A 20,000-nucleotide genomic window follows, 5' to 3' on the forward strand; every position below is an offset into this window, starting at 1 on the left:
ACGATGATGATGATGATGATGATGTGACAACATTATGTAACACTATACCACACCATGTTACACATTGTGATACTGTATAATATCTCGTTACATTGTATGACATTATTATGGAACATGTTGTTGATGTAGGCATTGTTGTGTGGTAAAGAAGTTTGCTTCTCAGGCATGTGGTTTTAGGTTCAGTTCCACTGCATGGTAATCATAGGCAAATGTTTTCTATTATGGTCCCCTGGCTGACCAAAGTTTGTCAGTAGATTTGGACAACAGAAACTGAAAGAAGCCCATCAGGTATGCATGTATCATGTATATTTGTGCATATATGTGTATATAGCCACTTCACACATTTTTTTCTCTCCTTGTTTCTCTCCTTGTTTTCTGTGTCCCTTTTGTAGAAGAGCATAGGCTCGAAACGTAAAAGACTTTTTCTATTCCTGAGCGTTATACTAATACATCTGTTTGTTTTGTACACCACCTGTCTTCATCTTTTGTTGTTTTTTTCATAAACTCTCCCTACATATATGTATAAATGTGTGCAGGGCTAGTTTTAAGCTAATGAGACATATTTGTTCAAATTGGGCCCAATGCCAAGAGAGGGCCCAGCACACATGTTTGAGCAGAGGGCACTATGATGAATGTTCAGCATATCATTGGGACTAATGATGGAACCTCAAGCGCTCAATGCTTTTTGGCTGGGACAGGCATGCTACAATGATGCATAAGCTTTTGTAGAGAAGAAGGCCTCACTAACAATTCTCTAATTTGGCTCCACCACATGACTAATTAGAGGCCTAATTAATCAAGTGGTGGCATAAGTCTAGTGAAATATTGGTGAATCAAAAAGAACCCAATAGATATATATTTCTTTACTACCCACAAGGGGCTAAACACAAAAGGGACAAACAAGGACAGACATAGGTATTAAGTCGATTACATCGACCCCCAGTGGGTAACTGGTACTTAATTTATCGACCCTGAAAGGACGAAAGGCAAAGTCTACCTCGGCGGAATTTGAACTCAGAATGTAACGGCAGATGAAATACGGCTACGCATTTTGCCCGGCGTGCTAACGTTTCTGCCAGCTCGCTGCCTTAGAACCCAATAGATAAAGCATGTCCCCTCAGTACTCTGAGTAAAAGAGGTAATGGCCGTAGTTCTTATTGGTATTCTTACACTGATGATGATGATAATGATGCTTGGGTTTCTGTAAGCCTGTGTTTGAGAATGCTGTTGTTGTTGTTGTTCTTATTTAGTCACAGGATAGACAGGACAGAGAAAACTTGAAGTAAAAGATAACCTAACCATGACTGTTCCTCCTTTTTATAGATCAAGGACTATGCTTGTTAAATACATCATTCCTTATTTAAGATAGTACTGTGTCATTTAAGGATAATTTGGCTGATATTTCCAGCATATCAAACAACTGCATACTGGATGGAAAGAGGGAGGATAGAAAAAAAAGAGAGTGAGAGAAGGAGGGAAAGAGGGAAGAGAGAGGGAGAGAAAGAAATTTACTTTGTGGTATTTCTAAGGGGGAAGAAAAATTGGTTGGAAAAATAAATTGAAAAACCCCCCAAAAAAAAACCAAAACAAAACAAAGAGGTGTGGCTGTGTGGTAAGAAGCTTGCTTACAAACCACATGGTTGAAGGTTCAGTCCCACTGCTTGGCACTCTGGGCAGGTGTTTTCAACTATAGCCTTGGGCCGACCAAAGCCTTGTGAGTGCATATGGTAGACAGAAACTGAAAGAGGCCCATTGTATATATATATGTGTGTGTGTGTGTGTTTGTGTGTCTGTGTTTGTCCCCCCAACATCACTTGACAACCGATGGTGGTTTCTTTACTTAGCGTAACTTAGCGGTTCTGCAAAAGAGACTGATAAAATAAGTACTAGGCTTACAAAGAATAAGTCCTGGGGTCGATTTGCTCAACTAAAGGCAGTGCTCCTGCATGGCCACAGTCAAATGACTGAAACAAGTAAAAGAATGAAGGAATAAAATAAAAGAATAAAGCAAAAAAAAAAAAAACCAAAACAAAACAAAGAGGTGTGGCTGTGTGGTAAGAAGCTTGCTTACAAACCACATGGTTGAAGGTTCAGTCCCACTGCTTGGCACTCTGGGCAGGTGTTTTCAACTATAGCCTTGGGCCGACCAAAGCCTTGTGAGTGCATATGGTAGACAGAAACTGAAAGAGGCCCATTGTATATATATATGTGTGTGTGTGTGTGTTTGTGTGTCTGTGTTTGTCCCCCCAACATCACTTGACAACCGATGGTGGTTTCTTTACTGTAGCGTAACTTAGCGGTTCTGCAAAAGAGACTGATCAAATAAGTACTAGGCTTACAAAGAATAAGTCCTGGGGTCGATTTGCTCAACTAAAGGCAGTGCTCCTGCATGGCACAGTCAAATGACTGAAACAAGTAAAAGAATGAGGAATAAAATAAAATAAAAGAATAAAGCAAAAAAAAAAACCGGTCAGTCGAGAAGATGGTAAAAAACGACTAGGGGACAATGATGTCTGACTGAATTGCTGGATTGTGCCCCTGGGATAGATTTCTTTATGTCTGAATTTTCTTCTATATGGGAATATGGTGCAGAAGGGCACTCATATAGACGAAAGGATGGCTCGAGATCAGTATTATAAACTAACAAAACACAGTACAGGCATTGACCCCTATCTACAGATAAGTGGACTGAGCCAGTATAGATTCAATAAATGGATCATAAACATACCACTACAATATCAATGAAGGACAGGGGTAAACATCATAAATCTTTTAGATTTTAGTGTGGTAACTTATCTGTAATCAATTGGTGATCCATGGTTGATGGGTTTATGAACTGCGCAGAATTGTACCTAAAGTAAAATAATAACAAGGATCCCCCCTCAAAGAGAACAGTTTTAGTGGGGACAGAGAAGTCGAGTAAGCGTCTGTTATGAAGGGATTTTTGTTATTAATAGTATTAATAGTAATTAATTAATTAGCTCATCTAACCTGAATACAATTAATTAGTTTATTTGGTCTAAATATGAAATTATGTAAACAACACAGCATGAGTAAGCTATATATATACATATACATACACACACATACACACACACTTTATTTGTGGATTAAGGCTACTATTGGTTTCATGCTAAGGAAGCCCTTAACAATTATCAAGCCTATCACATGGAACATTGGTGTTCATCTCCATTTTGAATTAAAATAGAGGCTTGGTGATTGCTAAGGACTTCCTTAACATGAAACCAATGGTAGCCTTAATTCACAAATAAAGGGCCTTTATCTACCAATATGGTGTTGAGCACTCATTCCCATTGTTTGATATCTACATATATACATACATATATACATATATATATATATATATATACATACATATAAGAGGGATGAACATGACCACTAGGTGGACATCCAGTATGCTAAATGTAGACCCCATATGGTTTGACTACTAAGAAAAAATTGTTCTTAAGAAAATTCAGCAAACGGCAGAACCTAAGCGAGCAAGACAAATGAAAAGATACGAAATATAATGATTTGTCACATGACAGGTTTCATTGTTACCATTTACATATTTACATACGTACGTAAAATACACCAATCCGACCGTACGACAGGCACCCATGCCAACCCCCTTTGCTTGCGAAGACATGTTGGGGCAAGCGAAATCGAAATCGAATTGAACCATCCAGGATCCCTGGTCTGGTGGTACGTAAAAAGCACTATCCGACTCGTGGCCAATGCCAGCACCGCCTCGACTGGCTTCTGTGCCGGTGGCACATAAAATACACCAATCCGACCGTGGCCGTTGCCAGCCTTGCCTGGCACCAGTGCAGGTGGCACGTAAAATGCACCAATCCGACCGTGGCCGATGCTAGCCTACCCTGGCACCAGTGCAGGTGGCACGTAAAAAGCGCCCACTACACTCACGGAGTGGTTGGCATTAGGAAGGGCATCCAGCTGTAGAAACATTGCCAGATAAGACTGGAGCCTGGTGCAGCCTTCTGGCTTTCCAGATCCTCGGTCGAACCGTCCAACCCATGCTAGCATGGAGAACGGACGTTAAACGATGATGAGGATGATGATGAAATGTCTGCAATTCATCAGTGCAACTGTCGTAGAAAATATAATTTGCTGAACTATACACGACATGTCCACACGAGAGAAAACATGCATACAGTTCAGTCAATTATATTTGGAGGTATATTTCAAATGTTTTTGTTTTGACGCACCAAAGCTGGAAATGACTCCGCAGAAAATTATTTTCTGCATCGAAGCCTGCTGGTTAGAGAACATGGTAATTTAAATTTAAATTAAAAATTTGTCTTGTTCACTTACGCTCTGGCATTTGCTGAATTTTCTTGAGAACAATTTTTTCTTAATGGTCAGACCATATGGGGTCTACATTTAGCATACTGGATGTCCACCTAGTGGTCATCCTTCTTATATGTATGTCATATAATTTTTCTGAATCTTTAGATATTTCTATATGCTAAGCCACTGGTTTAAATTGACGTTAATTAAATTAATATTGATTTTTTTACCCTTATTATTTAAATTTAAATTTATATATATATATATATAATATTTTTATTTTATAGAAGGAGCTTCTACAGGACTAGAACTGTTTCATTCAAATGAAATCATCAGGAAATGAATGAAACAGTTCTAGTCTGTAGAAGCTCCTTCTATTAAATAAATTAATTTACTCTGCTATGTATTGAGTACCTTATTTACTGTGGTTAACCCCGACTCAACCCGGGACCTACCTAATATATATATATATATATTATAATATATATATATATATATATTATATATATAAATTTAAATTTATATATCTGTAAATTAATATGTTACATTATTCAGTAGCCAAGATAAAACTCTCTGAGTTTCGGATGCCGAAGTGGAAATCCACAACACCATCTCTTCGGTAATCTGGCCATCTCCTCTATTTACATAATATTGAGGTCTCTTTCTTTCTTTTGTTATCTTACCGTTTTTACCAATATGTATATATATATATATATAGATAGATAGATAAATTGACAGATTTATTACTTATATCTCTTGAAATGGATATAGATGTTTAATTCTTTGTAAGGTACTATATAATGATACATTTATAGCTTATAAATTTATTGATCAGTTACATTGGTAGTTTGTTTTCTCTCGTTAAGGGAAACAAACCAACAAGAAATAAGTTATTAGCCTTTGAGTTTCTACCTTTGTAGCCATGTTAGATGTTAATTAGGAAATACGATGAGTAGGTTAATTAACCACAGTTAACACAGATGTTAATCAACTGATGGTTGTTAATTAGTGAGTCACCTCTGACACTGTTATTTCATCAGATGCACATATACATATATATATATACACACGCATATACATATACATATATATACATACATACATACATACATACATATATATATATATATATATATATATATATATATATATATATATATATATATATAAATTTAAATTTATATATCTGTAAATTAATATGTTACCATTATTCAGTAGCAAATAAACTCTGAGTTTCGGATGCCGAAGTGGAAATCCACAACACCATCTCTTCGGTAATCTGGCCATCTCCTCTATTACATAATATTGAGGTCTCTTTCTTTCTTTTGTTATCTTAATACCCGTTTTTACCAATATGTATATATATATATATAGATAGATAGATAATTGACAGATTTATTACTTATATCTCTTGAAATGGATATATATGTTTAATTCTTTGTAGGTACTATATAATGATACATTTAATAGCTTATAAATTTATTGATCAGTTACATTGGTAGTTTGTTTTCTCTCTCGTTAAGGGAAACAAACCAACAAGAAATAAGTTATTAGCCTTTGAGTTTTCTACCTTTGCCATGTTAGATGTTAATTAGGAAATACGATGAGTAGGTTAATTAACCACTTAACACAGATGTTAATCAACTGATGGTTGTTATTAGTGAGTCACCTCTGACACTGTTTCTTTTCATCAGATGCACATATACATATATATTATACACACGCATATACATATACATATATATACATACATACATCAACATACATATATAATATATATATATATATATATATATATATATATATATATATGCATATATATATATATATGCATATATATGTATATATATGTATATATGTATAATTATATATATATATATATATATATATCTATATATATATTATATATATAATATGATATATATAATATAGCATATATGTATGTATATATATATGCATATATATGTATATGTATGTATTTATATATGTATGTATAGATATAGATGTATGTTGTATGTATGTTTGTATGTATGTATATATTATATGTATGTATATTATATATATATATATATACATATATATATGAATTAGATCAGTTTTCACACTTCAAACCCACTCTTTTTAGGCTAGGAAGTTTGTTTGTACAATGTCTTACCTGGCCCAGAAAGATTTGTAGCCACTGTATAACTGGTGCCGTTAAATTCGCAGGTGACTCTAGGCTGCCTCCCAATCAGTGTTGCTTCAGAGGGATTTTTGACTCACAGTCTTCACCATATCAGTGTTTAGTTAATAGTAATAAAACAACAACAACATCATCAGTTATTAGTAAAAAAAAAAAATCTAGTGAAGTCAAGATTAACCTTTATAAAAGCTCTCCCTAAAATTGCTTAATTTAACCCCTATGATGCTGACTCAAACAGGGGCCACCACCTCTGTTTCTTTTATACAAATATACCTGTTTTAATGCCTTCGTATTTCAATAAACAACCTTCCAGTTTTACATTAAGAAATCAAAACTTGTGGGTTAATTAAACACCAGCTTGATACAACAATTAATGAAAATGTAATGGCTGTAATTAGAGCCATCAAATTCTTGATTATTGTTAAATTTCAACATAAATTACTTTCATTTGAAACATGATTAGAAATGCTTAAAACACTTAAACATTCAATCCATACTTTTGCAGAAGATTTATTATTATTATTATTATTATTATTATTATTATTTTTTAAAACTAAAGGTAGAGTTGTAGATTATGATAAAGAATGACTTGTTACAAGTAAACAAATATCCAACAGTATTGATCAATGAAGCAGAATTTAAGATTTTCTCATCATTGTTTATCTTTTATAGTTAAACATTTAAGACGAATTTTCTATTAAATATTTTAACAATATTTTTGACAGATTTGAGACAAAGAAATTTGAGGTAAATATTGGTTTCGAATTTTAGTACAAGGCCAGCAACTTTGGGGGAGGAAATAAGTTGATGTCATCGACCCCCAGTGTTCAAGTTCTATTTATTTTATCAACCCTGAAAGGATGAAAATCAAAGTCGACTTCAGCAGGATTCGAACTCAGAACATAAAGACAGATAAGTTAAGGTTAATATTGTGAATAATTGCTTATTGATTTCCTTTCAAAATCAATTAGAGAAAACATTTGATAAAAAAAAAAAAAAAAGAAAGCTCCAAAAAGAAATTCTATCAGGATGTAAAGGTGTCGAATTATATATCTTGCTTCAAAATTAAAGATTATTCACATTAATTAACGGTTGAGGATGGAACATTTGATAATAAATAATGAGTTGGTTTGGTTTCAGACCCATTAATATTTAAACTGAGTTTCTGATCTAGACTAATTACATCTTAATTAATGACATTAGAATTGTGGCAGGTGTGGTAAAGTGAATGCTGCATGTGTGTGTGTATATAATGCAATCAGTGTGCATGTGTAGAAGGTGTATTTTCTCTGTATATGGTCTGAAATATGAATGCAAAATATAACTATTTTTTAAACTATTGAAATTCTACTTCTCCATGCAAACCATGCATACACTGGACGAGAAAATGAGAGAGATACACACATTCACAAGCAAACACATGTTCAAATTTTATGGTTTGAAGAAGAATGAATGAATGTGTGTGTGTGTGTGTGCATGCGTGCATATATATATGTATATCTATCTATTCTATCTATCTATCTATCTATCTATCTATCTATCTATCTATATATATATATATCACCATGATAGATCGTTAGCCACTACACACATTTTTTCTCTCCTTGTTTCTCTCCTTGTTTCTTTCTGTGTACCTTTCTGTAGAAGAGCATAGGCTCGAAACGTAAACGACTTTTTCTATTCCTGAGCGTTATACTAATACATCTGTTTGTTTTGTACACCACCAGTCTTCGTCTTCTGTTTTTTTCGTAAACTCTCCCTATATATATATATATATATATAGATAGATAGATAAATAGAGAGAGAGAGAGAGAGAGCTCCTTGATACACGGAATCAGTCAATCACAGCTGTGCTGGAATCCCATTGAATCAATCCTGTAGCCCTTCTAATGTCAGAATTGATGGTATCAAGGATGCACTATATATATAATATATATTGGCCTGCTCGCTTAGCCAGTGGGTCGGCGTCATTTGAAGGCTAAAACAATGCGAAGCACATTGTGACCAGCGATGTGTAGCAACATCTGATAGCCTGGTCGGTTCATCATCCTCATCATATTATATATATATATATATATATATAAAGGTGTCAACCGAATTTCATTTGTTTGGTACTGGACAAGGTGCCACTCACTAGGATTGAACCTGAAACCACGCGGTTGTAAAGCAAACTTATTAATCACATTGCCATGCCTGTGTTTGTCTCTCTGTTTATTCTCTATAATCCAAATGAAAAGATACTGTTCAAAAATTTTCTAATTATATAAAATATATCTGCAAGGAATACAACCTCTTAACATTAATACTAAATATCTAAATGTGTGTTATGTTTGTGCATATGTTGGTTGAACATATATGTTTTACTAATGTTCTTCTGTCGGATGGGTGGGTCTCTAAATTTATTTCAGTAGTTGAAGAATAACAAGCCATCTCTTTTTATTAGTGGGTGATTTTTTTTAAAACTTGATTTATGATAAAATACTTGACAAGGCAGTAATAGTAAAATAGGTTATTACTAACACAAATACAGTTAATGAGTTAACAGATACGGTTAACGAGTATTGTTTAAACTAGAAATGGTCTGTAAAGGAGTGGTTCAGATTGGAAATGGGAAAGAAAAGGAAATGTGCTGTGGGAGCCGTACAGAATGGTATAGACCCTATGATGCCCTTCATCAGAGAATAGCATAAACCATGTCTATATAAGCTGATCAAAATAAATAAATTTATAATTAGCTACTTAAGTACCAATGCAAAAAAAAAAAGCAATCTAAAATAAAATATACAAAGCTTTAATGAAAAAATAAAATTGAGATAGGATTTAATGTCCAAATTTAATTATTGAATAAATTTTGTTTTTAGATAGAAAAGAAAATGAAATATTTTAGATGGATCCAACCCTTTGGAATTTAAACCATATTCAGCCCATATATTTTTGTTACATGTTCAAACTGGCCAGATCTGGCCTTTCACACCTACCCTACTATGCCATTGTAAAAGTAAGCAGTTACATCAACAAAATCTTGAAGTTATGAGATAATGCATGATTAATTGAAAATAATGTGAATAAATAAGGATTACATTTGATAGAGGAATCTGGAATGCTTGAGGGTTAAATTCTAGGTTTGGTATTTGTAAATTCTTCAGAGAATATCATAATACGAAGCTCAAAGATTGGTAACAAAAAACAGATAAACAATAACTAGGAGTTTTAAGTAATTTTTAGAATTCATTTCAGGTGTTTAACCACACCCTCTCCCCCTGTTAATTAATTGCAGGACTGTAATTGAATGGTGGGTGGGGAAATGGTTAAATATTTAAAAAGATTTATGTGGTAACAAAAAAAAACAAAAAAACAGATAAACAATAACTAGGAGTTTTAAGTAATTTTTAGAATTCATTTCAGGTGTTTAACCACACCCTCTCCCCCTGTTAATTAATTGCAGGACTGTAATTGAATGGTGGGTGGGGGAATGGTTAAATATTTAAAAAGATTTATGAGAAACTGGAACTAAATTTCAGTTAAAATTGGGGCAAAAAAAAATAATTAAAATGAACTGCATAGCAATATTTTAAAAATAATAATAAAAAAAATTATAACAATAGCATTTAGAACAATAATGGATGTAAATAATATTAATTATAATAATAATAATAATGATAATAATAATAATGACAATAATAACAACAACAACAACAACAACAACAACAACAAATAATCATAATAAAAAAAAAATTAATGCTTAAAGAAAAATGAAAAGGAAAAAAAAAAATCAAAAATGCAAAACTGAAAAAAATGAGAGACGACATAGAAAGCAAACAACATTGGCAGGAAATTAAGAAAATCCACCTCACAAATTTACACAGACAGAATTTAGAAACAGAAAATTTAATACTTTAACAAAAAATATTTAAAAAAATAAATTTTTCTACCTGCTTTAAAATTATTGTAATTCTTTTTTTTAGTGCAGCATTTTATATATAATTATGTGTATGTATGTGCATGTGTGTATGTATATGTATGTATATATATATGTTTATACAAATACACACACACACACACACACACATATATATATATAGATATATATACATATTTATACACATACATATTAGGTTGTAACAAAAGTTCATACTGTTTTTTTTTTAATTGGCAGCATTTAAATATGTGATTTTGTTTCTCGTGTGACAGAAGAATTTGGCTAGTATATGTTTTCAGAACGTGACATTTCAAGATGTCTTTCTATATGGTTACTGTGTGGATAGTTTATTTTTCGGTGGCATGTAAGCGAACCATCTGAACATGGCCATTGCCAACGTGCCTCCATGCCGGTGACACGTAAAAAGCACCATCCGATCGTGGCCATTTGCCAGCCTCGCATCGCCCCCGTGCCGGTGACACATAAAAAGCACCATCCGACTGTGGCCGTTTGCCAGCCTCGTCTGGCACCAGTGACGGTGGCACGTAAAAAGCACCCACTACACTCACGGAGTGGTTGGCATTAGGAAGGGCATCCATCCATAGAAACATTACCAGATCAGACTGGGCCTGGTGCAGCCTTCTGGCTTCCCAGACCCCAGTTGAACCGTCCAACCCATGCTAGCATGGAAAGCGGACGCTAAATGATAAAGAAGAAGAAGAAGAAGAAGTTTTACATTAAAAGGGAATATGGAGGGAAATGAGATAGTTTTGTCATTTGATGCTCTTCTATTTCTGGAAAGGAAAAAAAAAATTGCTGTACAAACAGCAAAAAGAGTCATGTGCAGTTTATGGAAATGGTACCATTGCTGAGAGGACAGTTTGTAAGTGGTTCACTAGGATTAGAAGTGAAAATTTTCATCTAGAAGACTATGAATATTCCAGAAGGCCTACAGTCGTTGATGATGACCAAATCAAAATGCTGATCAAAAAATAGTCCAGGTCACACAACAGGAGACATTGCAAAAATACTCAACATATTTCATATATATATATATAATAATATGAGGGAATATTATTTCAAACTTACAGGGAAAAATTGAATTTAGAAATACTAAATCAAATTTCACAAAATATAATATATATATAAATTAGAAAAAAACCTACCTTTTATCAATTCAAGGTATACTTTAATTTTTCATTATTGAATTGCTAAAAGGTGTTTTTTTTCTAATGGAGTTGAACGAAGATGTTATTAAAATTCTTTTACTTTCGACATATGTTTTGAAGACAGCCTATCTCAACAACAAGACATTATAACAATTACGATTGTAATTGTTATAATGTCTTGCTGTTAAGATAGGCTCTCTTTCTTTCCTGGTGAGAAGATTGCATTTTACACCGTTTATTCCTTTGGAATAAAACCAATGTTGTCTTCGAAACATATGTCGCAAGTAAAAGAATTTTAATAACATTTTCGTTCAACTCCATTTATTTACTTATAATACACAAATTACTACAGATTAACCCGGAGTTTCTACCTTTGAATAGGTCGCTTCATCCGTGTTACTTGCGTAAATTTTGCTACCATGGTAACTGTTTATTGAATTTTCCATGTTAACAGTAAACAAAGGATAATTCATTCATCGATTTATATATAAATGTATGTATGTATATATATGAAAGTCTCGCAGAAAATACAGAACCCCAGCGATGTTGCACATCTGCAGCAGGAGTTGGACTCAATTTACAGATGGGCTGAGGATAATAATATGCAGTTTAGTGCTGAAAAATTCCAAGCCCTGCACTACCAGCATCCAAAACTGAATATGAAGCATACAGAGTACACTGGTCGACAGGGAATTTCAATCCAGAACCTATGAATATTCCAGAAGGCCTACAGTCGTTGATGATGACCAAATCAAAACACTAATCAAAAAATAATCCAGGTCACACATCAGAAGACATTGCAGAAATATTCCACAGAGTTCATGTGTGAATCTTTATGATTTTGGGTGCCTCGTCATTTCAATCTGGGATTCTCTGCTCAAAAGGACCCATTTTTGAAAAGAAGGATCACAGGTGATTGAAAAATGGATTGTTTTTTAAACAATGTGGAATAATAATAATAAAAAAAAAAAAAAAACCCTAGAGAAAATTAAATGAATCACCTTTAATGATTCCAAAAGCTGGTCAATATCGAAAGAATGTGATGCCTTTTATTTGGTGGTATAGGAACAGTGTTGTGTATTCGCAAAATCTGATGTTGAATTCAAACAATTATTGTTCCCAGTTATGCAAATTAAACGGGGCACTCAATGATAAATACTCAGAATTAGCCAATCGGAAGCATCTTGCTTTTCTTTAGGCAATGCTAGGCTTCATGTTTCCTTGAAGACTCAGCAGAAATTGGTACACTTTGGGTGGGATGTTCTACTACACTGACTGCACTCATCTGACCTTGTACCTTCAGATTACCATTTATTTTGATGCCTATAAAGTTCTCCTAATTGGAAGAACTTCAGTTCTTTGGAAGACTGTAAAAACCACTTGAACTGAAAGGGGCTAAGTTATAAGAGGAAAGGATCAGGAAGCTGCCTCAAAGATGGCAAAAGGGGGTGAAACAAAATGGGACATGTGATTGAATAAATATCTAAATGTTGTTTTAACATTTAACTCAAAAAGCAGTACGAACTTTTGTTCCAACCCAATATATATATACATACATACATACATACATACATATATATATATATATATATATATATATGTAAATAAAGGAGTTGAACGAAGATGTTATTAAAATTCTTTTACTTTCGACATATGTTTTGAAGACAGCCTATCTCAACAACAAGACATTATAACAATTACGATTGTAATTGTTATAATGTCTTGCTGTTAAGATAGGCTCTCTTTCTTTCCTGGTGAGAAGATTGCATTTTACACCGTTTATTCCTTTGGAATAAAACCAATGTTGTCTTCGATACATATGTCGCAAGTAAAAGAATTTTAATAACATTTTCGTTCAACTCCATTTATTTACTTATAATACACAAATTACTACAGATTAACCCGGAGTTTCTACCTTTGAATAGGTCGCTTCATCCGTGTTACTTGCGTAAATTTTGCTACCCTGGTAACTGTTTATTGAATTTTCCATGTTAACAGTAAACAAAGGATAATTCATTCATCGATTTATATATAAATGTATGTATGTATATATATGAAAGTCTCGCAGAAAATACAGAACCCCAGCGATGTTGCACATCTGCAGCAGGAGTTGGACTCAATTTACAGATGGGCTGAGGATAATAATATGCAGTTTAGTGCTGAAAAATTCCAAGCCCTGCACTACCAGCATCCAAAACTGAATATGAAGCATACAGAGTACACTGGTCGACAGGGAATTTCAATCCCAGAACCTATGAATATTCCAGAAGGCCTACAGTCGTTGATGATGACCAAATCAAAACACTAATCAAAAAATAATCCAGGTCACACATCAGAAGACATTGCAGAAATATTCCACAGAGTTCATGTGTGAATCTTTATGATTTTGGGTGCCTCGTCATTTCAATCTGGGATTCTCTGCTCAAAAGGACCCATTTTTGAAAAGAAAGATCACAGGTGATTGAAAAATGGATTGTTTTTTAAACAATGTGGAATAATAATAATAAAAAAAAAAAAAAAAACCCCTAGAGAAAATTAAATGAATCACCTTTAATGATTCCAAAAGCTGGTCAATATCGAAAGAATGTGATGCCTTTTATTTGGTGGTATAGGAACAGTGTTGTGTATTCGCAAAATCTGATGTTGAATTCAAACAATTATTGTTCCCAGTTATGCAAATTAAACGGGGCACTCAATGATAAATACTCAGAATTAGCCAATCGGAAGCATCTTGCTTTTCTTTAGGCAATGCTAGGCTTCATGTTTCCTTGAAGACTCAGCAGAAATTGGTACACTTTGGGTGGGATGTTCTACTACACTGACTGCACTCATCTGACCTTGTACCTTCAGATTACCATTTATTTTGATGCCTATAAAGTTCTCCTAATTGGAAGAACTTCAGTTCTTTGGAAGACTGTAAAAACCACTTGAACTGAAAGGGGCTAAGTTATAAGAGGAAAGGATCAGGAAGCTGCCTCAAAGATGGCAAAAGGGGGTGAAACAAAATGGGACATGTGATTGAATAAATATCTAAATGTTGTTTTAACATTTAACTCAAAAAGCAGTACGAACTTTTGTTCCAACCCAATATATATATACATACATACATACATACATAATATATATATATATATATACACACACATACACACATATACATAAATATAAATGTATACATATATGTGTGCATATGTATATATGTATGTATATATGTGTGTATATAGATGTGTGTGTGTATATATATGTGCATATATGTATACATATATATGTGTGTATGCATATATGTGAGTGTATATATATGTGTGTGTGTGTGTATACATATATATGTGTGCATATATGTAAATACATATATATATATGTGTGCATATGTATAAATACATATGTATATATGTGTGTGTATATATATGTATATATATACATATACATACATATATATATATATACATATATACATATATATATATATATACATATATACATGTATATATACATAAATATATATATATAAATATATGTATGTATATATGAGCATATATATATGTATATATACATATATATGTATAATATATGTATATATATGTGTGTGTGTATATACATATATATGCACACACACAAACACGCAAACACACACACACACAATACAAACATACACATGCACACATATATACACACATCGATATACATGCATGTGTGTCTTTGTTTCAAAATTGTTATGCTTAGATTTAAATTATTTGTGTAGATAAAGCGTAGAAATATACAAAAAAACAAAAAATGGTTAAAAAAAAAATAATAAATAATAATAATAATAAAAATGGGAAAGAATTTATAAAGTTAAGATTTTCAGTTGACTATATCTGTTAGTATTGCCTTCTTGTTGATACACTATCCTTCCAAAGGTTTTGGGACTAGAGTTTGGCCATATAATATGCCAGCAATTTTAAAGAGCTTATACGGAAAATAATTATAATTATCTAAAATTATTTGTAATTTGTAGAAAATTTGTAAAATATGCCAAATAGTACATGTTAACAAAAAATAGTAAAAAAAAAAATAATGGATGAATGTTAATAAAAAGAGAAGGGGGAAAATTCTTTGGAAAACGATATTTTTCATTAAGTCTTGGTTCCAAGATTGTGGACATCTGATCTAAGTGTGGCGTTTAGAGAGAAGAAAGGTTTATACATCCCAAGACAGAGAGATAGATAGATAGAGAGAGAGAGAGAGAGAGAGAGAGGAGAGAGAGAGAAAGAGAGTGAGAGTGAGAGAAAGAGAGAGAGACGAGGAAATGAAACAAGGCTGACAGAAGGCAAACAAAGAATTTGATGTAAAGACTGTAGCCTGGCCTGACTGTAATATATCTTTTAATTGGTACGCACTAGTGAAGCGGTAGGAGGAGAGGCAGCAGCAAAAGCAGAATGGTAGAATTGTATTAGAAGAGAGAGAGAGAGAGTGTGTGTGTGTGTGGTGTGTGTCTGTCTTTTTTTTTTGTACTTTTTTCTTGTTTCAGTCATTTGACTGCGGCCATGCTGGAGCACTGCCTTTAGTCGAGCAAATCGACCCCGGGACTTAATTTTTTTGTAAGCCTAGTACTTATTCTATTGGTCTCTTTTGCTGAACCGCTAAGTTACGGGGATGTAAACACACCAGCATCGGTTGTCAAGCAATGTTGAAGGGACAAACATAGACACACAAACATATACACACACACATACATATATACGGCGGGCCTCTTTCAGTTTCCGTCTACCAAATCCACTCACAAGGCTTTGGTCAGCCCGAGGCTATAGTAGAAGACACTTGCCCAAGGTTCCACGCAGTTGGACTGAACCCAGAATCATGTGGTTTGTTAGCAAGCTATTTACCACACAGCCACTCCTACGCCTAATACTTAATACTTAATACTATTTTGTAAATATTATTTTTGCCAAAACCACTAAGTTACAGGGATGTAAATGCACCAACACCAGTTGTTAAGCAATGGTGGTGGGGGACAAACACATATACAAAAACACACACACATGACAAACTTCTTTCAGTTTCTGTTTACCAAATCTACTTGCAAGGCTTTGGTCAGCTTGTGGTTATAGCAGAAGATATTTGCTCAAGGTACCATGCAGTGGGACCAAACCCAAAACTAAGTGGCTGGGAAACAAACTTCTCACCACAGAGCCACAGACCTCTCAGAGTCCATGAGGCAAAGAAAACCTAACATTTATATATGTAGAGAAGAATTTGGGAAATTTGCCACAATGGGCCAATAAACTTCTATTGTATAATTTGTAAATATGTGCATATATATTGTATAATTTATAAATATATGTATGTATATAAATATGTGTGAATATATGTATAATTTATAAATATGTGTGTATACATCCAAAATGAGTCCTGCAAACGACGTTCTTCCTTACACAAAGACACACCAATTTGTGACAAATGTTCTGATGAAACAGGATAACCTATTTTGTTGAATTCATAGTTTGGAATAAAACTTGTGGATCTTAAGATTTCACACTTTGGGTTCTGTATTCTAAGTGACCTGACCATGTTTCTCTGAATTAGTCAAATCTAAGAATATATGTGTATGTATGTGTGTATACACGCATATATATATATTATATATATATATATATATATAATATAATTTGTAGAACGTTATACATGCTGGATTTCAGTTGAGCGTTTTGTATCTAGTTCTGGAAATTGTGTTTTATAAACGACAGACTTGCTGCTGATCTTGCAGATGTTCGCGTATGCACACACGTGAATATTAACAAGTGAAACTAATTAGTACATAGGTAATCGTTTTTTATTTCGTATATTTTCATTTGTCTTGCTTATTTTTACACTTTGGGTTTTTGCTGAGTTTTTCTTGAGAACAAATTCTTCGTGGAAAATGGTGATTTATATCTAGCGTATAGGCTGTCCACTTTTAGTGGTCAGTCCTCTAAATTTTGTATGTAAAAATTTTTCATCTTCGAATGAAAAACAAATATGCTAGGCCATTGGTTTTAATTGATTAATATCATTTTCTACCCTTATTTAATTATATATATATATATATATGTATGTATACACACACACACACACATAGCCACACACATATACATGTATGTATGGTATGTTTATACAGACCACATCAAGCACCATTATAATACTAGTTAACACCAATATGAAATTGGAATTAAAAAAACTGACCCCTCCTACCTAACTAGAATGAGTTAGTGTCCTGATTAATTTCCTTAGATTTAATTGTTGATTCCATCAAATGGTACAAATAGTCGGTCTAGCTGCACAGACAGACATGGTTCAAGTCTTGGAACCAGATTTGGTGGTTTACTTTCATCTCAAAATAATATTTAAAAAAAGGTGCAGGAGTGGCCGTGTGGTAAGTAGCTTGCTTACAGACCACATGGTTCTGGGGTCAGTCCCACTGTGTGACACCTTGGGGAAAGTTCTTTCTGCTATAGCCTCAGGTTGACCAAAGCCTTGTGAGTGGATTTGATGGATGGAAACTGAAAGAAGCTCATCATATATATGTGTGTGTGTGTGTGTGTGTGTATGTTTGTGTGTCTGTGTTTGCTTGACAACCGATGTTGGTGTGTCTATGTCCCCATAACCTACAATTCGGCAAAAAAGACTGATAGAACAAGTGCTAGGCTTACAAAAAAAAATAAATTCTGGGGTCAATTTGTTTGACCAAAGGTGGTGCTCCAGCATGGCTGCAGTCAAATGACTGAAACAAATAAAAGAATAAAAGAGTTAAAGAGTAAAGTATGATTCATTGACCAAATTCACATCAGTCAAATAGGAAGCAGTTCTAGATTTCTCATTTATCTTAGTTTGGATCTTAATCAATTTGAATAAGTAGAAATAATGATGTTTAATAATAACTGGATGTATATGCTCTAGATTTTAAACTCATAACATTGAGCAATCATGGTAAAAGTGCAGTTCTGCAAGACTTTCTGAATGACGGGCCAATGAAAAATGGCCTTTTAGTAGTGCAGCCTGTGTGATGAGTGATGTCTCATGTTGTCCACTTCATGAAAATGTTGCTCAGATGGTGCAGGTAAAGCTGATGGTAAAAAGTTTGTTTCATAGCCATGTGGTTCTGGGTTCAATCTCACTGCTTGCCACTTTGGGCAAGCATCTTCTACTATAGCCCTGGGACAACCAAAGTCTTGTGAGTGGATTTGATAGACATAAATTGAAAGAAACCCCCTCGTATATATGTATGTGTGTGTATATGTGTTTGTACATGTGTTTGACTTCACCACAGTTTGACAACCTGTGTTGGTTTGTTTATGTCACTGTAACTTTACAGTCTGGCAAAAAAGGACTGAACCTAGAACTTCTTGATTGCAAAACAAATTTTGTAACCATTTGGCTATGCTGCAGCCACATATTTCATTTTACATATATATATGTGTGTGCGTGTATATACACACACTCATATCTATCTACTCTCTCTCTCTCTCTCTCTCTCTCTCTCTATATATATATATATATATATATATAATATATATATATATAATATATATTATATAATCGTTATACATGCTGGATTTCAGTTGAGCGTTTGTATCTAGTTCTGGAAATTGTGTTTTATAAACGACAGACTATGCTGATGATCTTGCAGATGTTCGCGTATGCACACACGTGAATATTAACAAGTGAAACTAATTAGTACATAGGTAATCGTTTTTTATTTCGTATATTTTCATTTGTCTTGCTTATTTTTACACTTTGGTTTTTTGCTGAGTTTTTTCTTGAGAACAAATTCTTCGTGGAAAATGGTGATTTATATCTAGCGTATAGGCTGTCCACTTTTAGTGGTCAGTCCTCTAAATTTTGTATGTAAAAAATTTTTCATCTTCGAATGAAAAACAAATATGCTAGGCCATTGGTTTTAATTGATTAATATCATTTTCTACCCTTATTTAATTATATATATATATATATATGTATGTATACACACACACACACACATAGCCACACACATATACATGTATGTATGGTATGTTTATACAGACCACATCAAGCACCATTATAATACTAGTTAACACCAATATGAAATTGGAATTAAAAAAACTGACCCCTCCTACCTAACTAGAATGAGTTAGTGTCCTGATTAATTTCCTTAGATTTAATTGTTGATTCCATCAAATGGTACAAATAGTCGGTCTAGCTGCACAGACAGACATGGTTCAAGTCTTGGAACCAGATTTGGTGGTTTACTTTCATCTCAAATAATATTTAAAAAAAGGTGCAGGAGTGGCCGTGTGGTAAGTAGCTTGCTTACAGACCACATGGTTCTGGGGTCAGTCCCACTGTGTGACACCTTGGGGAAAGTTCTTTCTGCTATAGCCTCAGTTGACCAAAGCCTTGTGAGTGGATTTGATGGATGGAAACTGAA

The 20,000-nt window shown here is 33.6% G+C and overlaps 1 protein-coding gene across 6 annotated transcripts in view; it reads right to left on the reverse strand.

Annotated features, from left to right (window-relative positions):
* The window catches only part of LOC115224085 (proto-oncogene tyrosine-protein kinase ROS-like), a 193,442-nt gene that overhangs the window by 26,949 nt on the left and 146,493 nt on the right, over nucleotides 1-20,000 (reverse strand). For 2 of the 6 annotated variants that reach the window (XR_005003674.1, XR_005003673.1), the window contains one exon: nucleotides 6,467-6,576. The exons of the other annotated variants lie outside the window; for them this stretch is intronic. The gene's annotated coding sequence lies outside the window, so the exon portion shown is untranslated. The remainder of the gene's footprint in view (nucleotides 1-6,466; nucleotides 6,577-20,000) is intronic. 6 annotated transcript variants of the gene reach the window in all.

Source organism: Octopus sinensis, linkage group LG24, assembly GCF_006345805.1.
Source record: "Octopus sinensis linkage group LG24, ASM634580v1, whole genome shotgun sequence".
NCBI classification, from domain to species: Eukaryota; Metazoa; Mollusca; class Cephalopoda; order Octopoda; family Octopodidae; genus Octopus; species Octopus sinensis.